This window comes from Ruditapes philippinarum, unplaced genomic scaffold (genome assembly GCF_026571515.1).
Source record: "Ruditapes philippinarum isolate M1 unplaced genomic scaffold, ASM2657151v2 ctg17353_1_1_1_1, whole genome shotgun sequence".
Classification (NCBI taxonomy): Eukaryota; Metazoa; Mollusca; class Bivalvia; order Venerida; family Veneridae; genus Ruditapes; species Ruditapes philippinarum.
Window position 1 is genome coordinate 27,969 of NW_026853610.1, and position 12,531 is coordinate 40,499.

The following is a 12,531-nucleotide window of genomic DNA, read 5'->3' on the forward strand; positions in this document are numbered from 1 at the left end:
ATACCATGGGTTCTATGAAACAACAGGTTTGATATATCCGATGGTTCTATGATGTACGGGTTATATGATACCTCTGGTTCAATGATACCATGGGTTCTATGAAACACAAGGTTTGATATATCCGATGGTTCTATGATGTACGGGTTATATGATATCTCTGGTTCAATGAAACCATGGGTTCTATGAAACAAAAGGTTTGATATATCCGATGGTTCTATGATGTACGGGTTATATGATACCTCTGGTTCAATGATACCATGGGTTCTATGAAACAAATTTTTGATATATCCGATGGTTCTATGATGTACGGGTTATATGATACCTCTGGTTCAATGATACCATGGGTTCTATGAAACAAATTTTTGATATATCCGATGGTTCTATGATTTTTCTTCATTCGAAGTCTATGCATTGTGAAGAAATAATAATATACATTATCTTTTCATAAATGGTTGACTCGGAAGATAGAATACGAGATAGTTCGTCCTTCTGTGAACCTTGAGTTTCCATTGGCAACTCGGACAACAACAACAACCTGAAATCAAGCAGTCAATGCAGTTCAGGCAAGATCAACAGTCAAATGCCGCGTTTCCAAGCAGTGATTAGAAAGATGAGAATTCATATCTAAATTTTTTTATGAAGACTTAAAGGATAAAGACTTTATAAAATGACATTTTGTTACAAAACGGATATTTTGAATATCAAAATTTGCAGTCAAAATGCAATCAAAATAATACTAAAACGTTTAGTCGTGGCAAAATTAGTGAGTTTAGGTTCTGTCTTGAAAGTTAGTTTTGTACCTTATATCATCGTCGACTGTCGGTAACTGAATATTATGAAAATAGCCAGTGTTTAAATAAATATGTTTGGAAAGAGCAATACAAATTGAAGACTAAAAAGTTGCATGTGAATACCTTTATAAAAACGGATATATGTTAAAATTTGATATAACTTCTGCTTACTGATTCAGGAAACATTTGGGAAAATTGGGTCAGGTAAGTTTTATATCTAAACGATGGCTGGGATTTAAAAAAAAGACATTATTTACTAATAAGAGGCTGAATTTGTTACATCAGTGCTTTTACAGACTGGTTTTGCTTTTAATTTGCAAAAGTCAGATCTGTGATTCCTACACAAATTCTAAAAGTGTTAGATATAATTTGTAATTTGCAAGAAAATACTATCTATGGTGGCTGATTAACGCCATGTCGTATTTTCGCGTCTTCGCCTAAAAATGCTAAAATGCGAAAACATGCGTGTCATATTGTCGCCCTTCTTATGTCGTATTTTCGCATTTTGGAGGCAAAGAAGCGAAAACAAAACATGGCGTAAATCAGCTCCCATAACTATCAGTCTCCTAAGCAGACGATAAGTCAGTGTTTAGTTATATTGTATGTTTATTCAGTAAAATTACGTTTTATTGACTGGCGGTGATATCGCTAGAATTATAGGAAAGATTGTCTCAATCGTGCCAGCTTTGAGGAATGTTTGTAAACTGATGACAGAGCTATATATTCCAGGTCATCTAGGGATTAGGTTAGAAATATTTTTTTAACACTTTTCTCTGATTGTTCTAAAAAACTTTTTTTCTGGGAAAGTCAGTTCAAGGAAACACCTTTGAAGTATCTCTTTACTCACAGCGGGTCAGATTCTGTCATATTTTTAGACGCAGGTACTTTCATAATTCAATCATTTGGAATTTTCTTTCATAGTACTTTATTGTGCTTTTTCATTTGGCTCTTCTATCTAAACAACCTTAATTATGATGTGCCCATGTTGTTCTGCTTCATACAATTGTACCTTTATAATAAATCAATATTTACAGTATTGGTATTTTGCATCTGAACTCCACCTTTACATCTTGAGAGCTCAAATACAAGTTCAATAGTATGTTATATCTACTTCCTGGACTAACTAGTACTGGTAGTACCACATAATGATTATTTCCCAAGGCGGAGTCTAACACTGGATGGCTAGATACAGATGAATACTTTAATACCGGGAGATTACCTAACAATGACACAGAAACAACTAAAAAATCAATTTATTTTCACACTTTTATTTTCTCAATCATGGACTATTATATTATATTTATAGTTAAATTAATACAAGCATCATGATAATATGTTGTAAACATATTATAAATTGCTAAACTCAGTTCTGACAGTATGTTCACATATAGCAACAGTACGAACATTTGCAAAGTTATTTCCCTTCTTAAATAATGCCTACATATTGCAGGCACATCATAATACTAATATTTTCAAATACTGAAATCTATTTATAGTATTTTCAATAGTCACTAAATACATAAAAGTAAAATACCTATTTACTATCATTTTATCAACTTTTGTAAATCTTTCAACGTTATCCAGCTAACTTTTATAATAAAATCATTATATCATGAACTTTTTTTCAAATAGTTTTTATCATATCAAACTAGACAAGCACTGTCCTAATTCCCTGTTTACCGTTTTGTCAAAATAATATAATAAAGTTTTATTTTAATACATCATATCAACTTAAGCTTATATTCTAGACAAAAACAAAATAATAAACTATTTACAAATGGCGATGAAATAAGTAGTACGCATAAATGTGAATAAAATATATCTTCCCAAGACGTATCTTGTAGATACCTTCATCTGCGTACGTGTGGCAAAACGTAATATATAAAATACAATGTATTACAATTAGCAATGAATTAAATTTATGAAATATAGTGCATTGCAACTTTAACCAATGGCAGCGAACAAAAAATAAGCATTACAAATTACAAGGTCTATCATCACAAAAATATGTACAAGTATAAAAGAGTATGGTTTTATACAATATATACATTATATTTCCTAACTGAGTTTAATATATCTATGTAGGTTTAAGGTCTTTACTTCAACCCTTTGTAAATTTAGCACCAGACAACCTTCGGACGAAATTAGATATGAAAAAGTACATGGCAGTAACAATTGCATATCAAAGTATTGTGTCTTATGTGCATATCTTAAATGCGTTCTATTCATTTATGCAACTTTTCACGTTATGTTTCGCACCATCATTTTATTTACTAAGTGCAAAGGTCAGTAACTCCAACATTATGTAATAGAGAGTTATGTATCTTCAACACATCACTCTTTCTCAAGAATATTTGTTCATTAAATATTTGTTCATTAATATTTTTATGAAGTTAAATCTGATGCTTTTTAAGTCATGCTTTGGACAAAAATTAAATAAAAAGTACATTAAACAATCAATCTAAAAAATTAAAGAGTTACTGTTTTTGGGCACTGCAAATTACCTTTATCAGATTTATGTGATAGTGGGACGGACGTACAAGATTATTCCAGTATACAAACACATTAAAACTTCGCTGAGGTTATAATGACTAATAAAGATGATTGTATATTTGAAGAATAAGGGTGTTTGGAATACATTATAATACAAAATATTTATCTTTGTAAATTATACAAATTCGTATAATGAACTATATATACAGAAAAATGAAACTAGAAAAAGTAACAAAAAGTACATTGCTGAACTGAAATCCATCGCTTTTGAGTAAAACGAATAGTTAACGTGACAATACCAAAAAAAACCAAACTGCGACTGCAATGCATGATTTGAACAAAATGCTACAAACAAATACCTTGCTCTTCTGTAATTGTAATCTTTCAAAATGCCACTTAATCTGGGACATAGATATGAAATGGATTAAACCATCTTATCAAGTGCGGAAGATCTAAATGCAAGGACTATCCTAGGAAAAGCTTTTTGAATTAGGTCAAATAGTTTCCGAGCTGGCGCCATTTGAAATACTTGTAAGCAACGGACGGCTAAAAGCTCAAAATCTTAAAAAAAGATGTATTCTTTGCTGAAGCAGAGAGAGCACATAATGAGTGCATTTTATGGAAACATTATGCATATATATATATTAAACAAAAGAAAGGGATAAGTGCTTCAGCTGTTTAACGTACGTACATTCTAAGTTAGTGTTATTTTTGTTACAGAACAAAACACGAAAAAACAAAATATATGAAAATAATCATTTTGCTAGATCTACTTTATATTCATTATACCATTCCAAACAACAGCATACCAAATAGTGCATTACTAAAAACATAGATCTATACAGAAACTATACAGAAAATTATTATCACATAAACAAAGGCACATGATTGTAATTTATCCTACAACAGTAACTGTCTATATTATCAGGCGAGAATCTTACACCGGCTACCGGTACAGACCGGAATATCTAGCTCGAGGGTAACTGTTTACAGCGGTAACGAGGCTCTGCCGAGTTTCCGCTTAACAGTTTCTCGGGAGCTATCTTTCCCTACTGTACCAATAGTCGGCGTTTGATTCTTTTTCTTGCATATTACATGTCAATTATTTTCGGAACAGAAATTATGAAAACTAAAATTCTCATTACGCACTTTTTTTCTTATAGTAGCTTATGAACATATAACTCATTCATAACGGAAAAAGACGTCGTCCTAAGAACGTGATTCATTCACAAAAGGTGCGCGTCAATGACGTCATTTAAAGCACACGAATTGTCTTACATGGAGTGGGGGTGTAAACGGTAGATAATTCTGTCAGAGATGCAAGAAATTAATCTCCATCACTAATTCACATGGTTAGTCTATGATGGCGTCATATAGTAAAAAATACATGTAAACACGGAAAATGTAAAAATGAAACGTTTAAAGATTGTTGTCGGGATGGAGAATGTTTATCCAGTTCGCTGCAAAAGTGAATCTTGGTTCGCTAAAGCTCGCCTGGATAAACTTTCTCGATTACAGAATAAACCTTCCCTTATTAATGAAATATTAAGAAACTGTGATGAAATAAAATGCATAATTTCATTTCTGCATTGTCACTGCAGTTAGCTTCTGCCACTGGAGAAATATTGTTCATATCACTCGATGGAAATATATCCTGTATTTTAATAGAAACAAAACTTGAGTATTTTCTATATATTCGTGTTGATTCAATACTAGAATTTTTTAAACTCGTTGACTAAAGCAATAACATGCTCGCCAGATGCTTACATAATATGATTATAGATTCTAAATTTTGAATATTCTCCATGTATTGAATAACATGCATGATAAAATGACGTCACATTTGACGTCATAGTAACGAGTGAAAATTCCATCATTTGTTAAAGCAATATTGCTGAAATTTCATTAAGTCATCTTTAAAATTAAAAAGAAAACAACAACAACAACAAAAATAATACATTAAAGTAGAGCCTAGAATGCCTTATTGCAATCATTGTAAATGTTTCCTTATTGTGCTATCTAAATGTATGCATTGTAAAAACTAAACTGATTTAATCTACTGTAGCTATATACATATCGAAACTAATGTAATTTTATGTTCCCTTTATACAACATATTAACATAATAATTTGACAAATTAGATAAGATTACAGTAACTCAAAACTAAAGGCGGTAATATACATTGTATATATATACATCTAGCTATATAGATCAACTTGAATCAACTTAAAGGCATATGATGCCTCAGAAATCCATATTTCTTTCACTCTATAGAAATGTAATGCATGAGTTTAATAATTATGTTTAAATATGGATTTATTGCATTTGAGATGTTTTAAAAGTGACAAATGATACAGAACATGCAGTAGTATGTCTTACGTGTAGAAAATTGTTAAAAAAAAACCTAATGGGCCTTTAAACAAAACCATCAAAAAAGACTAGAACATGGATTTGCAAAACAACGAGATAATGAAATAATTTGTATCTTAAAGGCACATAATGCCTCAGAAATAGATCCTTTTTTTTATTCTTTAGACAGGTCAAATATGTGTTCAATAATATATAATAATTGATCTAGTCTATTTTAGATGTTAAAAAACACAAGAAACTAAACTTGAATGTACAGTTACGTATACGTATTGCAAGGAAGCAAAATGTAAACACTATAGTTTTGTTGACATCCATACAAAATACTAAATAAATGTAATTAAACAGAAGCAAAACCAAAAGTGACGGCAAAAATGAAAAGTTTTTGAGAAATTAGCTTATTGGAGCTTACTGGGCCTTTAATGTATACAGACAAACCTTCTACGATAAACACATCTAAGCAGAATAAATGATGATTTGTTTTTTCTTGAGTGCAAGGATCTCATAAGGATATTTTGAAGGGTTATATTCAAAACGTACTAAGTTAAAAAGATTTTCGACAGGTTATATGCCCTATATAAACAGTTTAAAATGTATAACCTGGGACACAACGTGAGTGCTACATGACAAAATCGTTATAACTAATACTACAATTAATATATATCTATATTATGTACAAATATAAAAATTTGAAAAAAAATTATATCACAAAAAGGCAACTATTTGTAATATTTTCCTTTGGAAGGAAGCGTCCTTTCAAAGTCCCTTTATGTCAACGCTGAAATCGTTTGTTCAAAAAATAAAAAAAAAATATATAAAAGAGGAAAATCAAACTACATTACAAATTTCAATACATGTAATTATAAGACTATAAGTATATGCTTTGTCAGATTTAACAATAATCTAATGATAAATTACTTTTTGTCTAATAATTCTTGCTGTTTACTCTTAAACTGCTAGAGAAATTTATACATGAATATCTAATTAAATAAAATGATTATAACTCTTATAATACAGTACATATGTAACGTCCGTTTTCATTAGATCTAGGACAAAATATAATGGGACAAGCAACTAGAGACTAGCGCTACGTTATCTTTTCGTTGATTTGTCTTTTTGGTAGTTGTAAACGGGTATATTTTTGTCCGTTGTAATTAGTGTAAATAAGAAAAGTATAAAGCAAATGGCGAAATATGAAATATTGTATCGACCTTTAGTATCTGAATGATCTTTACAATATTTTGTCAATATATTGTTTAACAATTGCGACATAAATATATGATTGCAGATTGGCTGTCAGCTGGACGCCATCATCAGTCGGTAGTTGCTTATCCCTCTATACTTTATGTCCCTTATTTGATAAACCAAAACTTTAATTCAATAAGATGTTCTCAAATCAATAAAGGTTTTCAAACGGTATGACAGTAATCCACAAAACATATTTTGAAGGAACTCAGGAATATATTTGACAGCAGCCTTGGTGGTAATATTTTTTTTTACACGTAAATTACCATTTATGGTAAAACAATGCAACAGTTTGCTAGTCTGTTTCGGGTTAATCTATTAATCAGAATATTATACGAAACTATTTTAGAGCAATTTTCTTTCGTGTATGTTTCTGTTATGCCAGGAACCAGATGTCAAGCCTTTATATTTAATTCTCATAGAAGCGTTGTCATCATTGTCACTATAGTTTTACTGAAGCTCATTTTCTGAAAAGAGAGGAACAAATGATAAATGAGATAGTCAAAATAAAACATTTTGTAACAGTATAGATAGCAGGATTTTATTCTAACACTAGTTTCATATTTTCAAAGTAACACCGACGTTTTATCTTCTGGTTTGCCTATGGTACAGTAGATAAACAGTCACTGGATATCTTGTGTTAAGATTTTGGCAGAGCAAATAAACTTACCTTCTGCGAACTGAAACAAATATTTAGGTACGTGCGGACATTCGAGTAGAACCACGGACTTTCCGTCAGCAGACTTAGCTGTTAATCCGTTAATCCTTAGCGTTAATCCTTAGCGTTAATGCGGATAAAACACGGACCTTCCGTTAGCATATTTAATTGAATAACTGTATTAAAACAGGAGATGATATCCAGATAGAACGTCGGACCTTCCGTTAGCATATTTAATTGAATAACTGTATTAAAGCAGGAGATGATATCCAGATAGAACAAGGGACCTTCCGATAGCATATTTAATTGAATAATTGTATTAAAGCAGGAGATGATATCCAGATAGAACCTTGGACCTTCTGTCAGCCAGATGAAGTTCATGTGAGTGAATTAGATTCGAGTAGTAGACATTCACGTTACTTTATGTAGAACAACCAATGTTTCGTAAATAATATGAAAACACTAAATTTTATCAACAAGTTCTGGATTCCAAAAATCTTTAGTTTTCGAAATTATTTGTGTACAATAGAATTGCAGTATTTTAAATGAATCGTAACACTTTAACTTTGGTTAATCGGCAAACTGTTAATCAGTTTAGAAAATCCACTGCTTAGAAAAATAATTTAAAACACTAAGTCGGTTAAAATTTATTAGTACGTTTTTACAAAATTAAATTGGTCGCACGGCTGCGCCGCGCCTGACCAATTTAATTTTGTAAATACGTACTTATAAACTTTAACCTATACATAAGCCGCTTTATAATATTTTTGTTTTACATCGGATGCAGCAGCAGACCTGTTATTAAACATAACCAGATTAACATACGTTGATTTAACCATTTTATTTGCAATTGTCCTTGTCCCAATTAATTCTTGTGCATTTTGCGACAAAACAAGTATTTATTAATTTAATATCTTCTTTTAACATGAAAATTACCATTAAAATTGCCTATTTAACTGTGAAGCATCACACTAAAAACAGTATTCCGGTATATACCGGACAATGCGATTGGATGCCAAAATCTTGCCGTTTCATGCAAAAGATGATGTTTAATTCGTCTAATTCATCTTTTCATACATTTTTTAAGTATGATTATAAATGAAAAATGTAAGAATCGACGGAAAAAGATATTTGTCTATTTTGTGATCACGATTTCTGCAAGCGTCTACAGGTACTGCTCCAGTCCTGTATTGACTTAAACCCTTAGAGTCATTTACTATATTAAGAACATCTTTGTTGACATGAATCAATACTGATACTTAAAGAAAATGTTTATATTTTTTCTTTTGTTGTAGTACTTAAATACAACTATATTGAATACAAAAGTCAGTAAATAATATTTTTCAATATCTTTAAAAAAGTAAATTATAAACATGTTAGAAGCACATATTTAAAGCAAGTAATTCAATCATATTCATCATAATAATTTTTAGCTTGCCTAGCTGGACGTATTTGTATCATACTATATATACATTTAAAATGATGTCAATTAAAGGTGCGCTACTTTAAACACAATCGCGCTGTTAACGTGAAATTTGTCGGCTGCCCACAATAGTTAGTTTACTAATAAAATTCAATGCAGGCATATAGGAAACGTTCAGCACGTCTTAAATACTGCGATCCAGGCTATTGTTGGTTTTTTTTGCAAGAAATACGAACACTTTTAATCATTTTCTTTTACGTGCATTTGCCATAAACTATCTGTCTTAAACAAGTAATATCATTTACTATACTACATTTCAGATGTCCTGAACATACTTTGCTTGCGGGACCCGGATAGAAGTTAAAACGTTCATTCACGAAATAGTCACATTTGCATACTTTGATAGAGATCATTTCCGATTTTACACTTTAATCTTTATTTTGGATTATCATTTTATTGACCTGTTAATAAAAAAGGTAATTTAAAGTCTTACCTTAACATGCAAAAAACATGAAACTTTTGTTTCCAAAAAAGTTGTTCAAAACATATCTCATCATCCCAATAAAATTGATCTTTCACCACACAAATCATAATGGTAAACGCCACAAGAGGTTTTGCATGATGATCCAATGCCGCTGAAATGATAAAAACCGCAAATTATATTATTAATGGGGGATTTATTCAAAACATTATCTTACTATTTTATATCTACATGAAGTTAAATTATGATCATAAAGGCTCATAATGACAAAAACAGTTGATTTATGTTGTGAATTATGAATGAAAAGCAGAGTTTATTTCTGCATCTTAAATAGTGCACAAATTCAATGGTTGCTTTGGAAGTCACTGGTTGCTAAGTTGAAAGTAAATGCTTGCTGTGGAAGTCATAGGTTGCTATGGAAAAACAATGGTTGCTACGAAAAGTCAAAAGGTATCTTGTTGTATACTATTGTTGCTATGCAAAGTAAATGGTTGCTATGTAAGTCACTGGTAACTTTACAAGGGATAACTATGGAAATTACAGGTTGTAAAAGAAATTCAATGACTGGTATGGAAGTCACTAGTTTCTATTGCAAAATATATGGAAAAACCTATGAGCCATTACCCAATCCCTCATGGAGCCCAGCCTTTTTTACGCCACGGCTATGCTTATATTAACTTGGTAGGGGTACACTTGATAATGTTTCATACCAAATTTGTATGCATTATTTCTTGTGTTTTTAAAGAAGATGTTTACAGTTATATCTATTTACAATAAAAAAAAAGAAACTCACTGACCTCCTTGGGAGACCACATTTAGACCCCAGGACTGTAATTGAACACGCTTGGTTCACATTTAGAGGATAAATGAGCCGCGTCACGACAAAACCAACATAATGGGTTTGCGACCAGCATGGATCCTGACCAGCCTGCGCATCCTTACAAACCTAATAATAAGTAGAGAAACTGATAGCGAACGGCATGGATCCTGATCAGACTGCGCAGATGCACAGGGTGCTCTGGATCCATGCTGGTCGCAAACCCATTATGTTGGTTTTGTCGTGACGAGGCTCAAATAGACTTTATCATAAAATTACAAATACGTACCTTAAATATATGACATAACAATAACATCTTACTAAAACAATAAACAAATAACCTTTCCGGAGTAAAAATTACGAAACGTTTAACATATATTCACTTTAATATAACTATATACATGTATGCGCTGGTTCAAACTATGATTAATGTAGAGGTGGTGATGTGCCATTTAATAAACACGTGTCATGTATTGTGTGTCTGTTTATAGTCAATGTTTATAAAATGCTTCATTTTTATTACAAAAATAATCTAATTCCAGAATAAAAACAAATCATGTAAAATATTTAATTAATGTTGATTTATTTATATCAAATATTTTATTCGATTAAAAGAAAATATAAGAATCGTGTTCACTGTGAATAATCTATTTCAGTTCTTACATATGCATGTATAATAAAATAATAATTAAAGATAAAACATTCAATATAAAATCTCTTACCTGTGAAATATTTCCATATCCTTGTCCAACTTTTATATCCATTAAGATCCGTAAAAAAGTTGTAAAAAACTTCCATGAATTATTTCTATCAGTTATTTTTCATCTATATTTACTTGTATCGGAATTTATTAATTGAAAACGGATGTACATGTATGTCCTAATTGATGACTATAGTGTAATTTGAAGAGTCGCCATTTTGTTTCTAAGTGTCCATATTTTAATTGTTTTAATTATTTAAAATAATTGAAATAATTTATTTAGTTTATTTCACAATATTTTTTCTTGTCTATTCTTTGCTTGGTTTTATTGTTTTGAACTCAAAACTGCCACCCGTCTGGTATCACATGAAAAGTTTGTGATCTCCGAATATTTTCTCTCACACGGTCATATTCTGTTTCCGGTTTAATGGCGGACATCTCTACTGTAACTGACTGCGGCAGATTTTCCAGCTCGATAATAAAGTTCTGTAAACTTCCTGCAGACATTTCTATATACCTCAACTCCACACGTTCAATATTCAACATGTCACGTGACAGTAACAATGAACTTTCATCGAGATTGATTCTCCACAACGTAACATCAACTAATGACGGTGTTGATATATTTAATTGTAGACTCCCAGGTAAATGCTGAAAGTGTAACTTTGATAGAGTTGAATGTTGAGACAAGTCCAAGTTCAATCTCTTACAATCATGGCGGCCATGTTCTTTCAGTTAACTCCACTTTTAAACTTTTCTTGATTTTTTTGCCGGAGATTAAATTTGTTTCCAGTTTTTTGTGAGAAAACTGAATTTCTTATAATAAATTTTGAAATTTTTGAATGCGCCATTTTTTCATTCAGATTTTCTTCACCTTTTTGTCCATTTACCAACGAAAAAGAAACGGACTGTAACGGGAACAATATCCGTTTTATCTGAGCCTCCTTTTTTCACCAATATAAAAAAGTTTCTGTATATATAGATTGTGAGAGAGAAAAAAATAAAATTTTCCCCGTAACTGCGGGAAGTTTCCCTGGTGTTCATATAAAGTTTTTTTATTTTGGGTTTTTTTTTTTTTAACAAACGTTGTAACTGTTTACTGTGCACCTCGGTTTTCTTTTCAATGAAGAAATTTGTAAACAAAATTTGAATTTTTCATTTTCGGGCATTTTTGTAAACAGACATAAAATTTTTCTGTATGTATAAAATGGATTTTGACTAGTAAAGTATCGTACCTGCCCTAGTTCTTACCCGGTTTTTTCTCGTCTTATTTAAAAGACATAAATTTTTTTTGATTTGAACACCAGGTCAGCATTCTTTTCTTTAAAATTCAAAATTTTTGACATGTCCAGGATTCTTGAACATTTGTAATTTTTCTACAAACAGTTTTTTGAGGCCCTTTTTGAAAACTTATAAATAGGCCAAGAATTCTTGCACGTTTTGTGGAACGATACTTTACAAAAAATTTTTTTTCTGGTGTTTTAATGTACTTTCTGCAACATTCCTGAGTGAAGGGTAAATTTTAATTCTTTTGCGCGATAATTTTCTTGCTTGAT

General features: G+C 31.0%; 1 long non-coding RNA gene across 1 annotated transcript; it reads right to left on the reverse strand.

Annotated features, from left to right (window-relative positions):
- Positions 1-2,129: 2,129 nt before the first annotated feature.
- On the reverse strand, positions 2,130-11,701 carry LOC132737343 (uncharacterized). The gene is made up of 3 exons (XR_009626724.1): positions 10,998-11,701; positions 9,471-9,612; positions 2,130-7,363 (listed from the first exon to the last, which is right to left on the reverse strand). It is a non-coding gene; the product is annotated as an uncharacterized LOC132737343 (long non-coding RNA).
- Positions 11,702-12,531: the final 830 nt, after the last annotated feature.